At 36.3% G+C, this 25,971-nt stretch overlaps 1 protein-coding gene across 4 annotated transcripts in view; it reads right to left on the bottom strand.

The window, feature by feature from the left end:
• Positions 1-25,971, bottom strand: part of Fnbp1l (formin binding protein 1 like) — a 101,545-nt gene that overhangs the window by 49,822 nt on the left and 25,752 nt on the right. The gene's annotated exons all lie outside the window — the stretch shown is intronic.

The raw sequence follows: 25,971 nt of genomic DNA, 5'->3' as shown, positions 1-25,971 counted from the left end.
TCAAAGGCCTCATTGATACTTAATTACATGTACATAATTTATAAATAATTGTGCAGGTACATGCTCAAACATTTTTCAAAGATGAGCAATCAAAAGTTTAGAGGTGAATGATGTAGAAAAATATATAGACACTTTTACATAACATGACATGCTAAGAAAAACAAAAGAGCTATGTAGAGTACCGTCTCCAGAGAGTGAAAGCTAAAACTTCAGTTTTTCTCTGACTAACCTTAAAGAGGTGAACCAGGAATTGGGGAACTAGAAACTCCTGGGGATTCTAGGAGAAGATCTAATGAGAAAAGGCAAGAAAGTTAAGAAAAAAGTGACATTTATGAAGAGTTCAATGCATAAGTGAGGTTAATGCCCCTGGAACATAAAATGTAAGGCAGAGAATGACAAGCAGTGAGACTGGAAAGATAGCCAGAGAACAAGGCAAAGAACCTTCTAAGAAAAAAGAGAATAGAAGGAAAAAATGAAAACAAGGCTTTTGTAAATAAGGGGGGGCAGAGGAGTCAAAGGGAAAGAGAAGAATGGGGATAAAAAGAAGCAGCAAGATAAATCATGTACAGTTACAAATTCTATATGATGAATGTTATTCTTTTATCTAAAATGTACCAATAAAAATATTTTTTAAAAAAGAAACTGTTATTTTTAGAAGCAGAGTTGATGGCACTTGTAATCCCACTAGGGGAGGGAAGGAGAGGAGAGGGGAGTGGAGAGGAGTGAAGGGAAGACACACAGAAAAAGACAGAAAAGGAGACCGTGTGACCATGGAGACACAGACTGGAGCAAAGCAGCTCCCAGGGAAGGAATGCTTAGGACCACAGAAGATAGCAGAGTTGAATATCAGGAACCCTTACAGGCGCAGACAGCCAGCACTGAACCCAGTGCGCCTCCTGAACTGTGAAAGAGTAATTTCTGTTGTTTTAAGACACTCAATTTACAGTAATATCTTACAGCAGCCACAAGGAAGGGAGATACATTCATATATTATATAAATATAATAAAATGTCAAAGCAATGTAAATACACGTGTTGAGAAGTCTTGCTTTTATATATGTAATCAACTGTATTAGTCTCTTTTGTGTTTTTCTAGGTTTTTAAAATATAAGAAAATATGAAAAAAATTCTGATTACTATAAAGGTTAATCCCAAATGTTGCAACATATCTTAAACATAAATACCACTAATTTGAACTCTAGTTACTGAGGAGAAAGACCACACATAACACAAGAAAGGGAAGAAAGTAGCTTTACTTTTTGAACATGCAATTAGGTTACTCCCTAGCAAGTTTTTAAAGAATCTCATTTGCCTCTTTGTATATAAAACCTACATACAGTACCTATAGATGACTCTAAAACTCAACATTCTAAAGACCTCAGATTTACAAAAAAGTCACTACAGATTCTTAAAAACGGGAGGAAAATATTTTATTTCAAAAGATATTTTTAAACACTGTTTGTAAAGGAAAAGACAAGTTATATTCCTGAATTATAGGCTTCTCACAAATTCAGGATCTTTCTCAAACCAAGTCTGAAAACTACAAAAACTATACCACGGTCCGCAATGTTGTCTTTGGTTTTTGAGAAAGGGTCTAACTCTGTAGTCTTGTTTGGCCTGAATTCACTGTGTATCCCAGGCTGGCCTAGAACTTACAATCCTCTTGCTTCCACTTCCCAGGTGCTGGGATCACAGCCATGCACCATAACAACTGGCCACACAGCTCTTATTTTCCACCAAATTAAAATTTCTATTCTAGCAAAGCATGCCCTGTAAAAAAGACACTTCAAATTATTAATAGCACTAATTTCTAAAAAAAGGAACTGGAAAGGGAGTCAAGCCAGGGATGTAGCTCAGTGGTGCTGGGCCTTCCTGGCAAGTACAAAGTCCTGAGTTTGATCCTCAGTACCAAAAAATAAATAAAAATAAATTTAAATCAACAAAAAATTATACTAAAGAAAAATGGTTAATAAATTCATAATTTGCACCTTGAATTTTTAACACGACATGCTTACTGGCTCAAATAAATCTCAAATTACCTTGTCTTAAATATGAAAGTGTAAACATTCAGGTTGTTCTAAACTTAAAAGAACATTTGAAGCAAGAAACCTGCTCTTGAGCTACGCAGAATGATGCCCACTCATAATTCCAACATTTGGGAGATTGGGTCAGGACGAGTCTGAGTTCAAGGCCAACCCGAGCTAAATATTAAGTTTAAACTGGCTCTTAGATTGCAAGAACTTGTTTTAAACAAAAGAGGGAGGAAGAGGGGTTGGTGGAGAGGATTCTTTTTAAGATCCTATTTTTTTGAAGCAAAACATTTATTAGTACATTTTAGATGTACATAATAACATTCATCCTGGGAATTTGTACTTGTACATGACATATCATGCGTCATTTTTTTCCCATCCTAGCTTTGATCCTATTTCCCCTCATTTACAAAAGTTTTGTTTTCATTTTTCCTTTTCTTTTTTTTTCCTTTTCCCTTTCTTCTTTCCTCCTCCCCTGCTCTAGTCCCCCTTCCCATTTGAACATTTTCTTCCTATTTCACACAATCTATTATACATTTTGGTCCTTATTTACCCTTTTGGTTTCTCACAGCATAGAAACCATGTGATATTTGAACACGTGTCCAATTTATTCCACTTAAGAGTATGGTCTCAAAATTGTGCATCCATCTGCTAGAAATGTCACAAGCTTATGCTTCTTTATGGCAGAGTAGTACTCCATTATAGAAAAAAACCCACATCTACCATGTCTGCCTCACAAGCACAAGGTCCTGAGTTCACTCCCTGGTACCAAAACAATCAGACACACACACACACACACACACACACACACACACACACACACACACACACACTCTTCTTTATCCATTCTATTAGAGGCCAATCAATCTTCCGATCTGCCTTAGACAGGGGGACTGTCTAAGAAAGACAATAGAAACATAATTTCAAAGTACATGGGGTGCTGGGAGGTCAGTGCCAGAGTGGGCAAAGACCTGAAGAGACTCAATGTCAGTTTCTGCAGGCTATTATTTTCAGAACTTTCGCCTTTCTTCTAAGCCACAAATTCTCCAAATTACCAATTATAAAAGCAGCTTATATAAAACATGTTTTCAATAAGAGTATGATGAATCAGGAGTTATATGAAACAAACTGTAATAAATATACAGTATATATTATAGAAATTATAACAGATGTGATAGATATGCTGGTACTTTGCCTTGGTGTGTGTTCATAAGTTACCCATGTTTTCTAAGTATCCTGGAATCATATACTGTGAATACAAAGAAAAGTTATTCCTTTAGTGACCTGAGAAGACTTCTAAATTTAATGAGAATCTTAAATACTGTACTACTTTATATATTTTATATAGGTGATATGATATGAGATATATCACCTTGCTTTTTGATGTGATCTTTCTATCCATTTTTGTTTTTATGTCTATGTTCATTTGAAGATTTTAGTGAAAAATTATAAAATATTGCACATACGTTCTCAAACTTTCATTATAAAAGTCAGTATGGAAATTCCTCAAAATACTAAAATTAGAGATACCATTTGATCCAGCTGTAACACTCCCTGGTATAGTCCCAAAAGAATTAAAGACAGCACACCATCATGTTAAGCAAAATAAAGCACACTCAGCCAGGTGTGGTGGCACAGGCTGTAATCCCAGCATTTGGGAGACTGGGGCAGAAGGATCACCTCAAGTTCACTGTGCACTATGCTGTGCACTACACAGAGTTCAAGGCCAGCCTGAATTACATAGCAAGACCTGGTTTCCAAACAAAACAAAACACACTCAGAAAGTCAAATATGAGGAATGGGAGAGTATGACATGGAAGTAGAAAAAAAGATTATTAGAGATAAGAACAGGAATGGGGAAAGGAGGAGGGGAGAGATAATAAGGAGATGAAAAAGTATATTTTTGCATGTGCCAATTATTCTGTATAATTAATATACACTAATAAAAGTTTTAGCTGGGCATGGTGGTACACACCTATAATCTGCCCAGCACTCTGGGAGACTGGCATAGGAGGCTCTCAAGTTCAAGGCCAGCCAGGACAACTGAGCTAAGATTTAGCAAGACCTTGTCTCAAAATAAAAAATAAAAGAGGACTGAGGATGTACTTCAGTGAGAAGGCCCTGGGTCTAATCCTCATTACCACAAAATAATAACAACAAAAATAACAACAATAATAATTTTAAAATAAAATTTAAAAATTAAATGATACTTTGTAGTTATATTCTGAATATATCTCAAAAATTGTCAGACAGTGGCACACAAACTCACAGTCCTAGTTACTCAGTTTCAAGCTTAGTGTTTGAGGCCACCCTAGGAAATATGGGGTCACAAAGGAGGACAGGATGTGAAAGACTGGGAAGAGAGGAAGAGAAGAAGAAAGGGGAAGAGAGGAACTCAGTAAGTCTCAAACACCTTAAAAGACTGAAAATTTTCTCTACATTTTCAATCCTTTAACATTTAAAATGCTCAGAGGTCTAATTACTGTTTAACAGATATTCAATATTCTGTTTTTAATAAAATAAGATAAAAATCATTTTTCTGGCAACATTATGGCTTGTGTTTAGAAACCTCCACCCCCACCCCACCTGCCCTAACCTCATGTAGCCCTAGGTAGGGCTTTTTTCAGGGGTGGCTGAAACTAGTGTGTGATGGTAGGAGTAAGGGTGTGTGATTACTAAATCAGTACACTGATTGGTGACAACACAATAACCCCAGCAGTCTGAATAAGATAAAAGGGGCAAGTGGGGAAAGAATTGCATTGAGCTACATCCCCCAGTCCCTTTATTTATTTTGAGACAAGGTCTTGCTATATTGTCCAGGCTGAGCTCAAACTTGAAATCTTCCTGCCTCTGCCTCCCCTTTTATTTTCCTCCTTTTGGTGGGTTGTTGGCTTTATTCTTCCAGAGCAGACTGACTTTTTTATATGCCAGGTCCTAGGTTTGCTTTTTCAAAATATCAAGAGTATACTATATGTAAAATATATGTGAATGTGAGATATGCACATATAGAATCAGTTCTGTAGTCTACTCAAAGAATGCCAGCAATAATTCATTACTGTGATAAGCATAATAATGTTGTTCTAGAAAACTATAAACTTCTTTAGAAGAATACAATCAGGTATATTAAACACAAAAATGGGAAAAAAAAAAACTTTATCTGTTTAATTCAGACTGAAAGGAGCAGATTGCCACGACAGATTTAAGTGTATTTTTCAGAGAAAACCTATTTAGCAACTTGGTAACTTGTCTTCTTCCCCAAATATTAAAATCATAAAGAATTCCATAATACCTTCATATACCAACATTTAAAAATTCTTGCAAAAAAGATAAAATTAAATGTGCAACTAAATCTAATTTGCCTATTTCTTCTATATATAAAACAAGCATTTTATCAAATTTTCATCATTACTACATAGTTCAAATGACTACAAAAATAATCTGAAAAAAGTATTCTTCACATAAAAGTTAAAGATTAAGTGTTTTTACACAGGTGACTTCACGAACAAACAAAACTGTATTTTACTTGTTTGAACAAGACTTTAAATTCTCTTCATTAGACATGTAAATATTCTGTCTTGGGGTGGCTTGATCTGTTAGCCTGTCTTGAGAAATGTCTTTAGGATAGAAAGAATAACTGAGACTGTGACTTTGAGGCCAGCTGGGCGAGAAAGTGAGCTCAAGGCCAGCCTGAATTACATAGTGAGACTGTGTCTCAAAAAAATAAAAAACAAGGAACTTCCAGGAAGATGGCAGAGCGGTAAGAGCAACAAATCAGCCACTCCAAGATTCTGAATCCAGGCCTTGGAAGGTAACTTCACAAAGAAAAGGAGGGAGGTGGATCTCTGTGACCCAGGAAAGATCTGACTGGAAAATTGGAGCCTACAGAGAAATTGAAGAGACAGATCACAACAGAAAAAAAGAAAGGGGCACTACACTTTCTCCCCAGCTCCTGGCTCATGGCTCTTGAGAAAGTAAAGTTGAATCTACAGAGACAGTGAATGCAGGCAACTACAGAGATCTGGAGGGAGAAACACATCAGTGGAATGGGCCAGCAGATGCTGTGTGCTATGACAGCTGGTGAGTGACTCCAGCCCAAGCATCTGCCATATCCCCTGGAGAGAGTACTTGGTCAGACGCCATTCTAGGGAGAGAGAAAATGAACATGGAACTGAGGATAATCCTCATCTCAGAGGTGCCAATGTTAAACTCTCAAGGATGGTTCAACATATCCAAGTCAATAAATGTAATACAACACATAAAATGAATCAGGGACAAAAATCTTATGATCATCTCAATAGATGCAGAAAAACACAAGTCAACATCCATTCATAATAAAAATATTGAAGAAAATAAGAATAGAAAGTCTTTATCTCAGGAGCTGAGGATTTAGCTCTGTGGCACCATGCCTGCCTCAAAAGCACAAGGTCCTGAGTTTGATCCCTGGTACAAAAAAAAAAGTCTTTATCTCAACCTGATAAAAGCCATCTATGACAAATTGATAGCCAACGTTATACTAAATAGAAAGAAGCTGAAAGCTTTCCCTCTAAAATCAGGAACAAAACAAGAATGTCCACTATTGTCACTTCTGTTTAATATAGTTCTCAAAACATTAGCCTGAGCAGTAAGACAGGAGAAAGAAATAAAGGTATATGAATGGGGAAGAAGTTAAATTATCACTATTTGCTGATGACATTATCCTTCACATAGAAGACCCCAAAAAGTCCACCCAAAGACTCCTAGAATTAATATCCAAACTCGGTAGTGTAGCAGTATAAAAAGTCAACAGTCAAAAATCAATAGCATTTCTTTAGACTAATAACAAACTCACTGAGAAGGAAATTAGGTAAATGATACACCCTTCACAACAGCATCAAGAAAAATGAAATACTTAGGAATTAACCTAACCAAGAAAGTGAAAGACCTCTACAATGAAAACTACAGTACTCTGAAAAAGGAAATTGAAGAGGGTATCAGAAAATGGAAAGATATTCCCCATTCCTGGATAGACAGAACCAATATACTCAATATGACCAGACTTTCAAAACTGTTATATGAAATTAACACAATCTCAATCAAAATGCCAATAACATTCCTTACAGAATTGGACAAGGCAATCCTAAAATTCATTTGGAACCACAAGACACCTAGAATAGCAAAAGCAATTCTGGGCAATAAGGGCAAGGCAGGAGCCATCACAATCCCAGATTTCAAGTTATACTACAAAGATACAGTGATAAAAACAGCAAACGGACTTTTGTTGTTTTTGTTGTTTTGGTATCAGGGATCGAACTCAGGACCTTGCACTTGCCAGGCAGGCAGCAGAACCACTGAGCGAAATCCCCAGCCCTAAAAACTTATGGATCAATGAAACGAAAACACAGAAACAAATCCAGGCACACTCAGCTATGTTATTTTTGACAAAGGGGCCAAATCCCTTCATTAGAGGAAAGATAGCCTCTTTAATAAATGATGGTGGGAAAACTGCCTATCTATATGCCAAAGGCTCAACCTAGACCCATATTTCTCACCATGCACTAAACTAAAATTAAAATGAATCAAATATCTAAATATTAGAACAAAAACAATCTGCTGGAAGACAAAATAAGTCAAACTCTTGATACAGGTGTAGGCAAAGATTTTCTGAACCCTGGTTGCACAAGAAATAATACAAAGAATCAACAAATAGGATCACATCAATTAAAAAGCTTCTGTACAGCAAAGGAAACACTAACAAGAGTGAAGAGATAACCTATAGAATGGGAAAAAATTAAAGCCAGCTACTTACTCCTCAAAGGATTATCTAGAATATCTAGACTATATAAAGAACTCAAAAAAATTAGACACCCAAAATTTAAAGACCCAATTAAAAAATAGGGATCTGAAGTAAATAAGCACTTCTAAGATGAAGAAATACAAATGGCTAATACATCAACAAATAAATGAAAAAATGTACAACATCACTAGCTATTCAAGAAATGCAGGGCCGGGGGGTGGGGGGGGGATGGTGGTTAGCTCAGTGGCTCCGCTGCCTGCCTCACAAGCGCAAAGACCAAGTTCGATCCCCAGGACCAAAAAAATTAAAACAACACTGAGATTCGATCTCACTCCAGAAGGAATGACTACCATCAAGAAATCAATCAATAACAAACACTGGCGAGGTTATGGAGAAAAGGAACCCTTCTCCATGCTTGGTGGGAGTGTAAACTCTTACAACCACCACTATGGGAAATCAGTATGGAGATGCCTCAAAAAGCTAAAAGTAGAAATTCCATTTGACTCAGCTAGTCTCCTTCTAGATATAGGCCCAAAGAGCTAACACATCATACCACAGTGATGTATACATACACACACTCATAGCAACACAATTCATAACAGCTAAATATTGGGGAAAAAACTTTGTATGGCTATGAACAGATGAATGGACTTTAAATGTAGTATTTGTAAACAATAAAGTACTAGACTGCCATAGAAAGGATAAACTTGACTAATAGCCATATTACCTGAATATACCTAATCCCATATGATCTCAGAAAAAAAAAGATAAACTTGAGTCATTTGTAGAAAAATGGATGTAAATGAGACCATAATGTTAAGTGAAGTAACTCAGACATAAGCTTAAATATTGCATGGTTTCTCTTTTAAGAAAAATTCAACATATATTTGTGTGTGTGTGTATATATATGTGGAATGAAGTACGACAGATAATAGGAAAATAGAGAAAAAAAGACATTGTAGTAAAAAGTGCAGACAAGGTATCTAAATTGTACCTTAGTACATCTGTCTTACATGTTTTATGTATTCTTTGGCCTATTAGTCTGGATTTCAATCTACATTGTGATAATTTGTAAGGTTTTTATGACAAATAAATCTGATGCTGGAAAAATAAAAGGAGGGTGTAGGGAAGGGTAAGAAAGATAGGAATTGAAATGTTTTATGTATACTACAGTCATTATGAACTCATAAACATGTACTAAAAAATAAAAATCTAACACAACAGATTTGAATTTTAAGATTTGTCTTTCATATGCTTAATCTAACCTAAGAAAATATCTTCATATAAGAATCAAGAACATTCTTTGAGATTCTTGCTAAGATAGATGAGCATGGGTTTCTTTATTAAAAGTACTATTAACAGTTCCCCAAAAGCAAAGTATAACCGAAAATAATTATGCTACTATGGGGGTAGAAAGATTTAAAAACTATAGAAAGACAATTAAAAGGGAAAGAATATTATTGTGTTTTGGTGTTTGTACAGTTTCACAGCATGAGCTGAAGGTAATGTACTACATGGGGCAATAATCTTGTTTTGTTTTTTTTGGAGACAGGGTCTTGCTAAATCATTAAACTGCCCAGACTGAGCTTGAACATGTGTGGATCCTCCTGCCTCAGCCTTGTAGAGATAATTTCAATCACAAAAATCATCAGATTTCTTAGAAATGTTCTGAAATTGGTAGTTAGGTAAAGTGTACTGGAAGCACCCTTCACAGTAGCACAACAGCTTATTTTGATAAAATAATCACAGAATCATATTTTCCAAAGAGAAAGAAACTTAGATGCCATCTAATCCAGTTTTGTTCATTTTGTTTTAGAAGAAATCCAGGTTCAAAGAGGATAAAGTCATGACCTAGTTGCCAAAACAAACTTTATAAAAAATTACACTCTAGGGACAGGGATTTAGCTCAGTGGCACCATGTCTGCCTCAAAAGCACAAGGTCCTGAGTTTGATCCCTGGTACCAAAAACAAACCACAAAAAACCTACACTGTATTTTAGTCAAATTGTACATTGACAAAATGTGAGAAAAACAAAGCTGGAAAGCTTTACTTTGGCTCATTGCTTCACAGGTTTCAGTCCATGGTCGACTGACTCCATTGCTTTTAGGCCTGTGGTAAGGCAGAAACATGACAACAGAAGGGTGTGGTAGAGGTAAGCTTCTCGGCTCTTGGCAGCCTGGGAGCAGGGAGCAGGGAGCAGGGAGCCAGGCCTGGGAATACTGTAGCTCAGAGGTAGAGCACTTGCCTAGCATGCTCTTTTACTTTTCCTTGTTGCTGGGAAAAAACATCCAACACCCAAAAAGCAGGAAAGGTTTATATGGCTTACTGTTCATGGAGGTTTCAGTCCATAGTCAGCTGGCTCCAAGGCAGGGTGGCATGGCAGAGGGACATGGCAGAAGAGAATTCATTGCAGGCAAAAGACAACAAAAGCAAGCAAATGACCAGTGACAAGCCTCTTTCTGCCCCTTATTTCTTATCCAGGCTATCTACCCTTAAGGTGGATAGCACTCACACCCTTAATCCTAGTACTGCACCATGAATCAATCCCAGCTTCACACACTCTAGATCCATCCACCTCTGAAATGCCCCACCTATGACTTCTTGAGGCTTTGGGGGGACAACTAGATATAAGGCACAACAGACATGCTTCAATCTTCAGCACAGAAATGAAGGGCATACAGAAGGAAGACAAAAACTCGTTCAGTAAATTAGAGGTAAGAAAAATACATGTTATGGAAAGGGGGAAAAACCCAGTTCTGGCCTGTCTAGTAGTGGTTCTAAGACTAAATTATAGCGTACATTAAAATAAGGTGAGGGTTAAAAGATACTACCAGCAACAATAAACAAAAGCCTAAGGGATTTTCCCAAAATGGCAGAGGATTGAGTGCCAGCAACTCAGCCTCTCCAAGACAAAGTGTCTAGGGTCTGGAAAATAATATCCTGGAGAAAAATCAATTGAATGGAAGTTACCGAAGAACCAGGAGGGAACTGAGAAAGAAGAAAACAGGATTAAGTGATGCAGAAGAAACAGATCACATGGTGGAAGAGAGACCACACAGCACCACTGACAAAGGGGCAAAGTGAAACTAACAACTCTGCTACTCAGGAGAACCAGAGAACGGCACTGGGACTGAAAGAATCACTGCAGTTGGAATCTGCATGGAACACAAGGGAATCTACTTCCACAGCAGGCTTCCACAGCCAACAATTGCTGTGCAGTGCCCACAGCCACAATTTGCAAGACCTGGCGGGGATGCCACTGTAGAGAAGGGCAGAGTGTTTGAACCTGGGTTCCATAGCAGCCCTTTGGCCCCAAACCACTGCACACTGCCAAGTTCCCAGAGTAGATGAGGGAAAGACAGCTAAGGGCAATTGGAAAGAAGACTAGAGGGAATCCCACTGAGGGGCAAGGGCTGGTGATCACTGAGCCAGGTGATCAAAGGCCAGGTTCAGCCTGAGTTACACAGGATTGGAAGCTTACATTGGGGCTGTGCCCCCGCACCCAAGTCTATTGGTACTTTTTAGATATAGTATAGTTACATTCATCACTGGGATCTTGTACCTTTACATGATGTATCTTGGTTATATTTTCTCACACCCCTGCCCTCCCTTTACCGCCTCCACCCTCCCCTATTTACAAAAACTTTGTTTCCATTTTTTTTCTCATTATTTTTTTTTTCTTTTCCCTTATTGTAACCAGATCTGTACATAGAGCACCAATCCTCTGGGAGAAGATCGCCAACTTCAACTTCCATCTCTGCTCTTTAACTCTCGACTGAGGAAAAGAGCCATATATCCAAAACAATAAAACTTTACTATTCTTTGACTGTATTATTTTTAAATTTTTATTCTTATTTAATATTTTATTTTTTATTATTATTCTCCTATACATTTTCCCCTCACATTTTTTTGCATTATTTTAATATTTTTTCTTTTATGAGTGAGTATGTTTGTATATGTGTGCTTCTCTGCCTTTTCTCTTCCAATATAATTTATACAGGATAAGGGAATTCTCTTTTCCCTCTGTATCTCTCCTACTTTTATCCATTATCTTTTCATCTGACTTTCTCCTGTGTTTTACTCATTGTTTTTTTCCCCTCTCTCCCTTTTCATGTCTCCCTTTAACTTATTCTCTAATATTTATATTAGTCATGGAATATTTTCCATACCTATTTTTCACTACCAATTTTGTACCTAGTTCTTCCTATTATGCCCTTCTAAATATATAACATACTCTTACTATCATTAGGATCTTTTGCACCCTTCTATTTCCTCTTCCTCATAGCACAGAGCAGAAAACTTTAAAAAAACAAAAAACCACTTTTTTTTTCTTTCTTTTTCTTCTCTTCTCCCTAGCATTACCTAGTTCCCAATTCCCTGGACTTTAGATATCTTACTCTATAAAATTACTGTTAGGGCCAGAGATTTATCTCAGGGGTGCTGATCACCTGTCTCACAAATGCAAGGGCCTGAGTTCAATCCCTGGTACCCCCCCAAAAAAAATAAAATTACTGTTGAATTCTATCTTTCATCAGTAGGGGAGACACAACCATTTCATTTAGTGCACATTAATTGTGGGTCAAGATTTGGGTTGTAATGATGCTTATACTGTAACTGTGGTTCATTTCTCTAGGCTAAAGGGAGTCCCAAAACAGGGTCTTACGGTATATTATTTCCCAGCTATCCTTGCTAGATACCACTGTAACAGTTTAGCCTATTACTACTATAGCTGATTTGATTACATAGGAATAATCCTCTTCAGTGAATGATTTTCTGCTAGTGAATCTGTGTGCCAAATCCACCATCATACCCAGGGAAAGAAACAGCAATAGTTTCTAGCCCAAGAACTTGGACTAGCTAATACTCTGTAATAATGTCTGCAACCTAGCAGACTGAGTCTGAGTTAGGTTCAGTATCGGCAGAAAGATCAGAAGAGTTACTGGGATGTGAACACAGACTCTCTGGCAAAGAAGCTACTAGGAAATCATATATGTAATGTTTCATTGGAATATTTCATCTATAGTCCCATCGGAAATATTATAGGTTTAAAAATGTATGTATTTATTTAGTAATGTGGAGTTATGTTATGTTCTTTGATGGTTATCTTTACGAGGTTCTCATTTTTGTAAAATTTAAAAGGCATCCAGGATCCCTCCCTCATTTTAGCTCCCTATCTAGTTTCTTCACCTCAAACCCCACAGACAATACTCTTAACATATCTCTAATTCTTTTTCTCTCTTTACTCTTTGGATCTTCCATATCTTACCTAGCTCATTATCCAACCTATCAGCAAGTTATGACAACCACATAGCCTTCCTCAATCACAAGGTAAACACCCTTGTCCTCTGAAAACTCTCAGTACTAAATCTTCAATTCAACTAAGAGCATGCCAATAAGGTCAGGCCCCACATCAACCTTTTCTTCTCATCTACCACTATTCCCCGCTTCAAGCCTCCCCCTTAATGTCTAACACTCCTCATCCAACCACCTCCTATTCTCTCTACTTTACCTCACCTACCTCACTGCAGCACAACCCAATAATAAACTATATAGTGTGCACAGAGACTAGACAAAGGCTCTAAGTATAACTGCAAGGATTACCATATAGAAGTATTATAAAGTTGAATCTGAGGATATTGTTATAAGCAGAAACAATGCTCTCGGCAAAGCATAGGAATAGACTCAAAATCACTTAAAGGTAAATAATAGAAAGAGTAAATGCTAGCAGTGGACATACAAAGTTGAAAATTACACACAGGGAGGCAATATCCTACTAAAAAATCTCCATAAAGCCATAAACTTTCATCACTTCTATAGTCCCCAACCTGTAGTAACCACTGCCCCCAGAAAAAAAGGGAAAAAAGGGGATATAGATACAGAGAGAAACAGATAAAGAAAAACACACAAGAAAATGAGAAGTGAGGAAACAGAAGATCTCTGAACTCCCCTCCAAACTCTCCCAGGAAAGAGCAAGGAGTTACAAAGGGAAAAGAAAACAAATACCAAGTAGAAGAAATCTATGAAAAGTTGATAGAAAGGATGAAGAAAATTGATGCGTTCAAAGAGGAAATGAACTAAAAATTCACAGCAATTTCATTCAATTTGTCCATGGTCAATTTCATGGAAACAGGTAAAAAACTGGATGAGTGAAAGAAAACAGTACAAAATCTGAATGAGAAATTCAAAAATAATAAATATGGAATCCTCAAAAAGATGTCATATAGAAATACCTGAAATAAACTATATAGAATTGATATACTGTAGAAATGACCAATGTGAAGGCAGAGTGTCTGATATTGAAGATAAAATACTGAATCACGATAAAGAGCTCAAAAAAGACAAAAAGAAAATAAGAGGACAGAAGACTGATCAGTAGGTACTAGATGACAACAATAAGACCAATCCAAGGCTAACTGGTGTTACAGAAATACTAGAAAATAGTACAGATGGATCCACTTACACGCTTAGAGAAATCATAGAAGAAAATTTCCCAAAGAAAAGCTTAAAATACAAGTGACACTATAGACCACCAAACAAATATGGCACAAACAGCTCACCAAAGCATATACTTATTAAATTACCAGATATCCAGCAAAAAAAAAAAAAACAAACACAGAATTTTATAAGTAGCCAGAGGTGGGGGGAATCACATATAAAGGTAAACCAATTAAAGATACAACAGACTTAATACAAACCCTAAAGGCCAGAATGGAGTGAAGTATTTCAAGCCCTAACAGCCAATAACTTCCTGCTCAGATTAACTTATCCAGCAAAGCTGTCCTTCGAAATAGATTGAGAAGGCCAGGGATTTAGCTCAGTGGTGCCACTGCCTGCCTTGCAAGTGCAAGGTCCTGAGTTCAATCCCTGGTACCCTCCCCACAAAAACAGACTGAGAAATAAGGTACTTCCACTAAAAGGACTACCTCAGAGGATAACAAGTGCTAAAACAGCTCTAGGAAAAATAAGAATACTCTTGACAGAAATAAAAACACACAGGAAACTAGTGAAGTTAATGGATAAAAATCAACAAAAAATATCAGAAAACAGAGGCTGGACCAACAGATAATGAAGGCAATGACAGTAAATAACCATCACATCTCAGTAGAATCTCTCAGTGTTAACAGCCTCAACTCTCCAATAAAAAGACACAGATTGGCAGATTGGATTTTAAAAAATAAAATTAAACAGTCTTTTCCATTCAAGAAATTCATCTAATCCAAAAAGATCTACACAGACTAAATTTAAAGGATGGAAAACAACACTTCATGTACCAGAACCCTGAAAACAAGCAAGGTAGAGATACTAGTATCAGACATGGTAAACTTTAAGCTAAAACAGAAAAGAAAAAGGTCACTACATACTAGTTAAGGGAACAATATAACACAAAGAGGTAAAACTGGTAAACATATATACACCAAATACTGGAGCACCAATTTTCATAAAACAAAGTGTTGAAAATAAAAGATCAAATAAAAACTAACACAATCACAGTAGGGGATTTTTAACAGTCCACTGTCACAAAGAGATCAACTAAACAAAAAACCAATAATGAAACTTCAGAGCTGAATCACATGCTTGAACATATGGACTTAATGGATATATATATATATAGACAGAGAGAGTATTCCATCCCTCTACAACAGAATATACATTCTTTTGAGCAGCACACAGTACTTTTTCCAAAAGAGATCACATACTAGCCCACAAAGCCTGCTTAAGTGAATACAAAAGAAGAGAAATTACTACATGAACATTATCAGACTACTGTAAAATGAAAATACAAATCAACAACTGAAGAAATTTTGGAAAAGGCAAAAGCTCCTGGAAAATTAATAATATACTCCTAAACAACCAATGGGGGTCAAAGAAGAAGTAAGAGAAAAAATTTTAAAATTTCCAGCAGTTAATTAAAAGGATGGTAAAAAACACAGCAAAATGTTGGGATATTATGAAAGCAGTTCTAAGAGAAAATTTATCAAAATCACTGCTCACATTAGAAAAACCAATCAAACTCAACAGACAAACTTATGAGAAATCTGACAAAAAAACAAACCAGCCCAAACCCAAATTAAGGAGGGGAATTATAAAGATGAGAGTGGAAATCAATGAAATCGAGCCCCCCCCAAATCAAAGAGGTGGTTCTTTGAAAGAATAAAATAGAGAAGCCCCTAGCCAGACTTACCAAGAGATAGTAAGACTCACATCAATTAAAAACGAAAAAGGTGAACTCACAACAGACACTGAAATCCAGTAGACAGTTAGTTAATAACTACTTCAAAAAATTAGCAAATTTTGAAGAATTGGACAGATTCCTGGACACATACAAACTACCAAAACTGATTCAAGAAGACATAATATGCTTCACAACTTAATAACAAGCAATGAAATCCAGAGAGTAATAATCTATCAACCAACAAAAGCACAACGGGGGGCTAGGGGTGTACTTTAGTGGTAGGTTGCATCCCTTGCATACACACGGCCCTGAGTTTGACCCTCTGCCTTGAAAAATAAAAAAATAAAATAAAATAAAAAGCACAAGACCTGACTGAATCACTGCTGAATTCTACAAAATCTGTAAGGATGTTATAGTATCATCAATATTCTTCAAGCTCTTCAGAGAAAATTCAAGGGACAACGTGTTCCCAAACTCATTAATGGAAGCCAGAATCACCCTGATCCCAAAACTGCTTTTGGATAAAGATCCAACTGAAAAAGAAAACTACAGGCCAATCTCCTTAACAAACATGAATGCAAAAATCATTAACAAGATATTAGCAAATAGAATCCAGTATATTATCAAATAGATCATACATTATGATCAAGTAGGTTTCATACCAGAGATACAAAAATGGTTCAATATACGTAGTAAGTCAATAAATGTAATATATTACATAAACAGAAGCGTGGTAAAAAAAATATGATCATATCAATAGATGCAGAAAAGGCTTTTGACAAAATCCAACACCCTTTTAGGATTAAAAACTTTGAAGAAAGCAGTTACTGAAGGACTATGAGTATGATAAAAGCTATCTATAACATACCAATACCCACCATCATACTAAATGAGGAAAAACTAAAAGCATTTCCCTAAAATCAAGAATAAGATAAAGATACTTCCTCTTCTGTTCAACACAGTGATTGAAACATTAGTCAAACAACTAGGCAAGAGATAGAAATAAAAGGGACACATATAGGAAATGAAGAATTCAATTTATCATCATTTGCAGATGACATAATATTTCTACAGAGAAGAACCAAATAACTCCATCAAAAAAACTCTGGGAATAACAAACTTGAGCAATGTAGCTGGACATAAAATCAACCTACAAAAATGATTACCATTTGTGTACACCAACAATGAATGGGGTGAGAAGGAAATTATGAAAATAATACCATGAATGGTAGCTTCAAGAAAAAGAAAATACCTAGGAATTAATGTACCCTAGGAAGTGAAAGATCTCTAAAAAGAAAACTAAACGGGTCATCTGTGTGTAGAAGATTGAAACTGGACCCTACCTCTCACCATATACTAAATTTAATGTTCTTTTTTTAAATTGAGTTTATTGGTACATTTTAGGTATACAGTACAGTTACATTCATCATTGGGATCTTGTTCCTTTACATGACAGATCTTGGGTCTCATTTTTTTCCCTTTGTCTCTGCCCTCCCTTCACCCCTCCTTCCCTCCCCCTTTCCAAACACTTCATTTCCGTTTTTTCATTTTCCCCTATTTTTTTCTTTTCCCTTATTACCTTTCCCCTACCCTTCCCACTTTCCCTTCACCTTTAGCCCTTTTCTTCCTATTTCACTGTCAATTATCTCATTAGGATCTTATGTACTATTATAGTTTTTCACACCAGAGAAACTATTCAGTATTTACACGTGTGACTTATTTATTTCTTAGAAGTATATCCTCAATATGTATACATTTTCCTATGAATGAATCTAACTTCTCATTCTTTATGGCTGAGCAATAGTCCATTTCATAGAAAAACCACAACTTTATCCAGTTTCCAACTGATGGGCAAATGGGCTGTTTCTAAGTTTTAGCTATTACAAACTGTGCTGCTATAAACATAGGTGTGCACATTTCACTGTGATATGATTCTTTTAATTCTTTTGGAAAGATACCCAGCAGAGGGATAGCTGGTCAAACAGAACCTCCAGTCCCAGCTCTTTGAGGTATCTCCATATTGATTTCCATAGTGGTTGCACCAGCCTGCACTCCCACCAACAATGGAGAAGGGTACCATGTACTAAATGTAAATTAAAATGGATCAAACAATCAAAGGTTAAAACAGGGCTGGGGATTTAGCTCAGTGGTTGTGTCCAGTGCCTGTCTCACAAGCTCAGAGTCCCGAGTTCCATCCCTGATACCAAAAAAAAAAAAAAAAGTTAAAACAGAAACATTAAACCTACTGGAAGGTAAAATAGGTAAAACACTTAAAGACATGGGTGTAGAAAGTATTTTCTAAGCAGAACTTCTACTGCACAAGAAATAACAGCAAGAAACAACAAATGGGATATCAGACTAAAAAGCTTCTGTATAGCAAAAGAATCAATCAACAGAGTGAAGGGACAACCTAGAGAATGGGAAAACAAATTTTGCCACCTACTCCTCAGAGAGAGAACTAATATCTAGAATATATAAAGAATTCAAGAAAATCACATCACCAACAATTAAAAATCCAGTCAAAAAATGGGCAAAAAAAATGAAAAGACACTTCATAGGAAGAAATACCATACAAATGGTCAGCAAATATATGAAAAATGCTTAACATCCCCGGTAATTAGAGAAATGCAAATTAAAACAAAAGATTCCAGGGACAGAGATGCGGCACCACACCTGCCTGGCAAGTGCAAGGTCCTGAGTTCGATCCCTGTTACTGCAAAAAAAAAAAAGATTCCATCTTACTCCAGAAGGAATGGTAATCATTAAGAAATCAAACAATAACAAATGTTGGCCAGGCTATGGTGAAAAATGAACCCTCCTTCCTTGTTGTAGGAATGTAAATTAGTACAGCTATTAGGGAAATCAATATAGAGATTTCTCAGAGACCTGAAATTAGAAATTCCATATGACCCAGCAATTCCCCCTCCCCACTAAGTATCTTTCCAAAAGAGCTTAAGACATGAAACTACAGTGATACGTGCATACCAATTTCTATAGCAGCATAACTTCAATACTTAAATCCTGGAAATGGCCCATATATTCATCAACAGAGGACTGGATAAAGAAAATGTGGTATTTATACATAATAGACTACTACTCTGCTATAAAGAATGACATGTTTGAGACATCTGTAGGAAAATGGATACATCTGGAAAATATAATACTGAGTGGAATAAACAGGACACACAAGTTTAAGTAGGGTTTAATATCTCAATTGAGTGAGGCTAAGTATAAGCAAAGAGAATAATAAAAGATGAGCAGAAAGGGACAAGGAGATGGATCCTGCGTAATAGGGAAGTGATCCAAGGAAAAAGTGAGAAGGGTAAGGAGGAGAGAAAGGGGAAACAAGTAGAATAAAGATATGCCATATATAGGAACCTAATAGCCTTAGTTAATGTAAACATTATATGCTATACTATGACCTAAAATTAATAATATTAACAAGAATGAAAAATGAGATAGAGAAACTAGAGGGAGGGAGGGAAGGAGAGGGGGAAAGGCCATTTAAAATAAAAAAGAGACTGTAACCACTCCCCAAGATGATTATAAACTGTATGAACTTCAAACATCTGCTAATAAAATTTAAAATAAATTTTTTAAAAAGCCTTTGCCTAGACCCTCATTCTCCCAGACCAGTTAACCCAGAATCTCTGGGAGTGAAGGGCCTTGGCTTTTGAGAAATACTCCCAGGTGATTCTAAAGCCTAGTCAGACAAAAAAGTATCTGAATTAAATTTCAGGCACACATAGGGAAATTGGGAAGTTAAAATGGCACAGACCCCTTCTCCTCCCCAACCCCTCCCCTTCCTCTAAAATAAACATTTCCGTTTTTTTTCCCCCTGCTTTAATTGAGTTTACTGGTACATTTTAGGGATACAGTACAGTTACATTCATTGTTGGGAATTTGTACCTCTACATGACAGGTCTTGGTTCTCATTTTTTCCCCTGTCCCTGCCCTCCCTTCACCCCCTCCTCCCCTTCCCCATCTACAACCATTTTATTTCCATCTTTTCATTCTCTCACATTTTTTTCTTTTCCCTTTTTACCCTTCCCCTACCCGTCCCACCTTCCCTACACCTTTAGCTCCTTTCTTCCCATTTCTCAATGTCAGTAATCTTATTAGGATCTTCTGTATTATTGCAGATTATTCACACCAGAGAAACTATTCAGTATTTATACAGTTTGTAATAGCTAAAACTTGGAAACAGCCCATTTGCCCATCAGTTGGAAACTGGATAAAGAAGATGTGGTTTTTCTATAAAATGGAATATTACTCAGCCATAAAGAATAAGAAAATAGATTCATTCATAGGAAAATGGATACTTATTGAAAATATACTCCTAAGTGAAATAAATAAGGCAAACATTTCCTGTTTTAACTTGTGAGTGCCAGGTATTTTGTCCCAGCAATGAGAAAAGCAATGAAGACACAGACTAGGGACAAGTCTTGAGGAACTACCTACATTCAGAGTGCAGAGAGAGCCAACAGATAAGAGAGGTGGTCAAAAAAGCATAGGCACTAAGAAATCAGTATGTTTTAAAATCTAAAGGAAGAGACTTTTCAATATGGAAATTAGTAATAAAGCGTCAAAAGTTATGGAGACTCCCAATTAAGTCTGGTGGGCAGTATTTAAGTGAAACTTTGAGAAAAAGCATATTGGAAGAGATTAGGAAAGGAGTAGATAGTAGACACACAAGAATTTTAGATTATTTGTTCTAGATATTTTGAAATATAAGGAAAGAGGTTAATAGCTGAGAGGATTTTTAGAATTAACAACTTGAGCCTTTTTGGAATACAGCAAGGGCATTTGAGAGTGAAAGACTGCGCAGGGAGAAAAGCTCAAGGAATACCATTCTGTATGAAAAAGGCAGGGGAAGAAGACTGCTAAATGGATGCTCATCTTCCTGACCCCATGAGCCTCTAGGATGGCCACAGGATCTAGAGACACATGACTAAGAGAAGTATCTCTATCTCCACAGTGTGGCAACTCTTCAAGTTGGAAAACTCTAATTAAAAGGTTTAAACTGGGCATAGTGGGACACCTCTGAAACCTCAGCACTCTGAGAAGCTGAAGCAGGAGGAAAGTTCAAGATCAGCCTGGGAAACACAGTGAGATTGTGTTGGAAAAAAAAAACAAATATTTTTTTTAAAGGCTGGGAATAAAGTTCAGTATGAAGGTGCTGGGATAAATCCCTAGTACCTCCCCCCCAAAATAAACCAAACAAACACAACTCAACTACCCACTGGGTATATGTGCTTCCAGGGTAACTGTTTCGTTGCCATCACTGATTAAACTTATTATTCTATCAGGGGAGCCCCAGTGCCACGTTCTCCATTCCTTCCCAAGCATTAATTTACTCCTACAGAGAGAACTCTCAGTTTCAGGACAATGCACTATTGCTAGGGAATAGCATATATTTCTGCAGGAGAACAGGAGTGACTAATTTTTAAATGTCACCTCTATGACTTTTCTGTGGCAAGATCTAAGAGGAACACTGGATTAATTGAGGAGCAGGACTATTGCTGGGTTGCTGACCCCATGGGTCAAATATCATGAGGCCATTCTAAGGAATCTCTGCCCAGAAATCTGCTCTCTAGCCCAGAATTTAGGGGAGCCACATTCACCTCTAAATCCTTACATTCTTTTGCCACTGTGATCTTCATGATCATCTTTGATACCTACCTGAACAGGAAGGAGTTTTTGCAGTTACCAACACTTCCAGTTGCATCTAAATTAAAACAGTAGTAGGGCCAGGGATTTAGCTCAGTGGTTCGACCACCTGCCTTGCAAGCACGAGATTCTGAGTTCGAGCCCTGGTACCAAAAAAAAAAAAAAATGGGAGTAGACACTAACTTCAATGCTACATATGACCCGGCACAGTGGATATACACTTTTGAGCAAAGCAATCCTATGGCTAGCTTCAATTGGAATGTAGTCAAGTCTGCACTATTATTCCCAACTTGGTTTATTCCTTTCTTTAGTCCACTAGTAGATATTATTCTACAGTCAATCTTTGGACTTTGTATTTTTTTAAGCTTTTGGTAAAGTTTGTGTTTTCCAGGTTTTAACAGTTCCAAGCCAAATTAATGTTTAGGCAAAAATTCCAACCTATATCTTTTAGGGGAGTAAAGGGGCCCATCAGGTCATTACAGGAGTCACTAAGATTTGTACACCTTCAGAAAACCACAGAGTCAATGTCCCTAATCAGCAGAAGACAACCACAGAAAATACAGACATTCATCCATAGCTTATGTTTAAAGAGGATAAAATGTCTTAGGGAGGGGAAATGCAGCGTAGAAAAAAACTGGATATAAGCTGCCTTCAAAAAATGTTTCCACCAATGCCCAGATAGAAGAGCTGATGACTCTTCCGCCAAACTTTCCTACCATCTCCACATGTACAATAGGCCTAAACTTGCCCAATATATAACTTTCCTGGAGTGGCAGCAGGGAATACTTGTATCATCTTTAATGAACTAAGAGCAGGCAAACCCAAAACACATGAACAGATCACTGAGTCAAGTGCAAGCCTCAGTATCAAAAGCAAAGAATTGACAAGACATGTTAAGAAACCCTGGGATCATATGCAACAGCTGACCATGTGTCTGCACAAGCCTGAACACCATTTAAAAAATTATTTTGGTCTATATCAACTGTTAATTTTGCATCCACAGGGAGCAGTCTAGAGACCCTAACCTATGCACTACCCCCCATGTGCTCAAGCCTAAGACCAATAAAGCCTCACTTGGATGGTATTGCTTGCCTCTTCATGATTTCTATCTCAAATTGAGCAAAATAACCCTTGGATGAGCTGGTAAACCAAAATGAGCTGGAGACACATCAAAAACAACAACAACAACAACAAAAAAAAAAACTACTGCACTTGTGTACTTTGAATACTTAGTATTTCTGGCACTATAAAAAAAATTTCAGTTGTTTATGTGGCTACAAACAAAAACAGCACCAAAGGATGTGAAATCATCATTTAGCATCAATCAAAATTGACACCATCAATTTTCTATAAACTATGCCTCCAAGCATAATCAGATATATTGTTTTCTAATTATTTCCACCTTATTATATCAATTCCAAAAATCAATTAATTCCAACAGGCCACCTTAAGTTAAAGCAAATCCATCAAAACACAAGAATGGAAGAATAGTGAAAAGAATCTAAGGGATGCCAAGAACTAATTGAAATTTTTTAGTCTTACAATGTATTTAAAATATAAATATTTAATTAACATCCTAAACATAATTATTATGTAAGAGGGAAGTACCTCACTAGGCAGCACATTTTTCCTATGTGTGAAATGAACTTCTGCAGTAGGAAAAACAGGGGAGTTAAAGGAATTTTTCCCATTAAAGAAGAGGAAATAAACAAGGCAAACCTCTTCCTTTCAAACAAAATGTACTATAAACAGCAGCTGATAATCCAATCATTTACTAGGACTTCATCCAAAGCAGCAAATCTCAATAGAGGGAGGGAAGAGAGTAGGTGGTTTTAAATGAAACATGCCTCCTCTCTCAACTCTTCCTCACTGGAGTACCTCAACATTATCCAATAATCCTCACCTAACCAGGTTGAAAATCACTAGTAGAGCCATTGTTAGGATGGAAAGGTGCCAAATTCTTCACATGTGTGACAAACCTTAAAAGACGACAAATCACTGATCTGGAGTGTCAATATATAGTAGAACCCACTTTCTCACTACAAATTTAAACTTTTGTATCATAAAATTGTAAGTTCTAGCTTCAATGAAGTGAGATTCAATGCCCCCTCTTTTTTGCAAGAAAGTGAAAACTAATGGTTATTATCACACTCAGGACAGAGAGAGGCAAAAAGACTGCCATTTGATTCAATGATTCCCATTACTCTAGCAAAACGTTAGCCATCAAGAAACACGAGGCCTGAGTTATCCTGGATAGTTAAACATGCCAGATTGCTAAAGCTTTAGCATATAAATTAATTTGTATTTTAGAATTTGCAAGAGGATTCTCTTTTGAAGCATATCTTTTTTTTTTTTTTTTTTTTTTTTTTTTTTTTTTTTTTTGCTTAGAAACAACTTTTAAACTACAAAAGCATGTAAAATCATTAAAAATAATTCAAAAATACATGAAGTAAAACATTCTCCCCTCTCATTCTGCCGAGGGTAATTACTATTTGGGGTATATCCTTCTAGACTACTTCAGAATACATACAAAGCTATGCATAATCTCAAATAAGGATTAAGAGATCTTAATACACATTCAGTTCTGCAACTTGCTTATTTTATAGTGATGAATTGAACAGCCTTTTAAGTTTAAATATCATGGTATATCTACTTTTTTAAAACTACCTTTACAAAAGAATTTTCCATCATTCTTTCAACAGGTACTTTTAGGTAGGAATTATTTTTCCATCTTCAATTCACTGTGGTGCATACATCTTTGCAAACATTTTTCTTCAAGAGAGATCAGTAATGAAAACGCTGGATTAAAGGCATACACATATTTTTGAGAGAAACTCGTATGTCCTGGCTTCTTTAAAATATTCCTTTTCTTGAAAATCCAGACTTATTCTTACCAACATTTATTTTTTTAACTCTGCATAATAAAGTGGTTTATACCCTTAGGGCCACAGTAGTGAGCATTAGTCACTTCTACAATAAATTTCCATTTCTAAAATTGTAAACCTTTTTCCTTATTGTCTCTACACTATCTGCCATCACTGTACTGCCTAGCATATCACTTCTATTGGAAACCTGAAACCAGAAAACTGTATTTGTTAAAATCAAGATTAAATTAAAAATTACATGAGAGAAATTTTTCATTGACAAAATGCAAGTAAATTTTCTAACTGCTATCTTAATCTCTCAGAGGTCCTTCATACTATTAGAATCTGAAGGGATAAAATTCCCAGACAGTAATTTTTAGACAGATGAAATATAATCACTATTATTAGTAGTATATTAATACACACACCATTCATATTCACATTTCATATGAGAAGTACCTTGCTCAAGAAATGCCAGGGGCAAATGGGTCACAATTTTAGCATAATGTCACTGTTCCAGTAAATATTATTAAAAGTAGTATTATAGCATTGGAGAAAATTATAAGTAATCTATTCATCTTGTCTTTTCCTTACCAACATTCAGTAAATTGCTTACAAAGATGACTACGCATATATGACTTGTCTTTCAAATGTCCCCCTAAAATTACTAGTTTAAATTTATTTTGGGTTAATTATGACTCTTTATCATTAGCTATGAGTCGATTCGTTATCACCATCTCAGTAAATTGTTTAAAGTAAGTGTGACAAAAGGAGATTGTTGCTAGGATTTCTGGAGAAAGACAATAGGCTTGCACTTCCTTCCTTCCACCACCTCACTCTTCTTCCACTCGCCCCCTCCAACCAAAGATATAACAAAGAAGGTAGCATTCTTTTTCAGGATGTAAGGGTAGAAAGACAAGAAATCTAGAGGTAAGAAGGTAAAGAGGACATTACTAAGTGAGCATAAAGGAAGCAAGGGAAAACAAAGCTAAGAGATAGAGCTAATTTCCTCCCTGAATTAAAACATGCCTGGACTTGGTGGTCATGCGTACCTGTTTAGGCTAGAATCTTTGCCACTTCCAACTTGAAGAGTCCTAACTCCTAGAACTAGAACTTTAACTTCAAGCAACAATTTTATTGAGTAAGTTCCAGCAAAACTACCTGTCAAATATAATCTAACAATGATGATTTTGCTATTTGAACAAAAACTTTAGATTAATTTTAGCAATGTTAATTCAGACAATTTCCAAGTCTTAGAAGTGCTGAAAAAAAAATGATAAATTCTAAAGAAAAGTCCAACAGTTTGGAGAGATTACTAAACAAAAGGGAAATAAAAGTGTAAAACAGAATAATAGCCAAGTATTTCCTTTTCTTGGCATTTTGTTCCCTAATGCTCTGATTTTTTTAAAAATTGAGTTTATTGGTACATTTTAGGTATATAGTACAGTTACATTCATTATTG

The sequence above is a fragment of the Fukomys damarensis genome, unplaced genomic scaffold (genome assembly GCF_012274545.1).
Source record: "Fukomys damarensis isolate Sample0158 unplaced genomic scaffold, DMR_v1.0_HiC HiC_scaffold_33, whole genome shotgun sequence".
NCBI lineage: Eukaryota > Metazoa > Chordata > Mammalia > Rodentia > Bathyergidae > Fukomys > Fukomys damarensis.
This window is presented reverse-complemented; position numbering and strand designations above follow the sequence as displayed.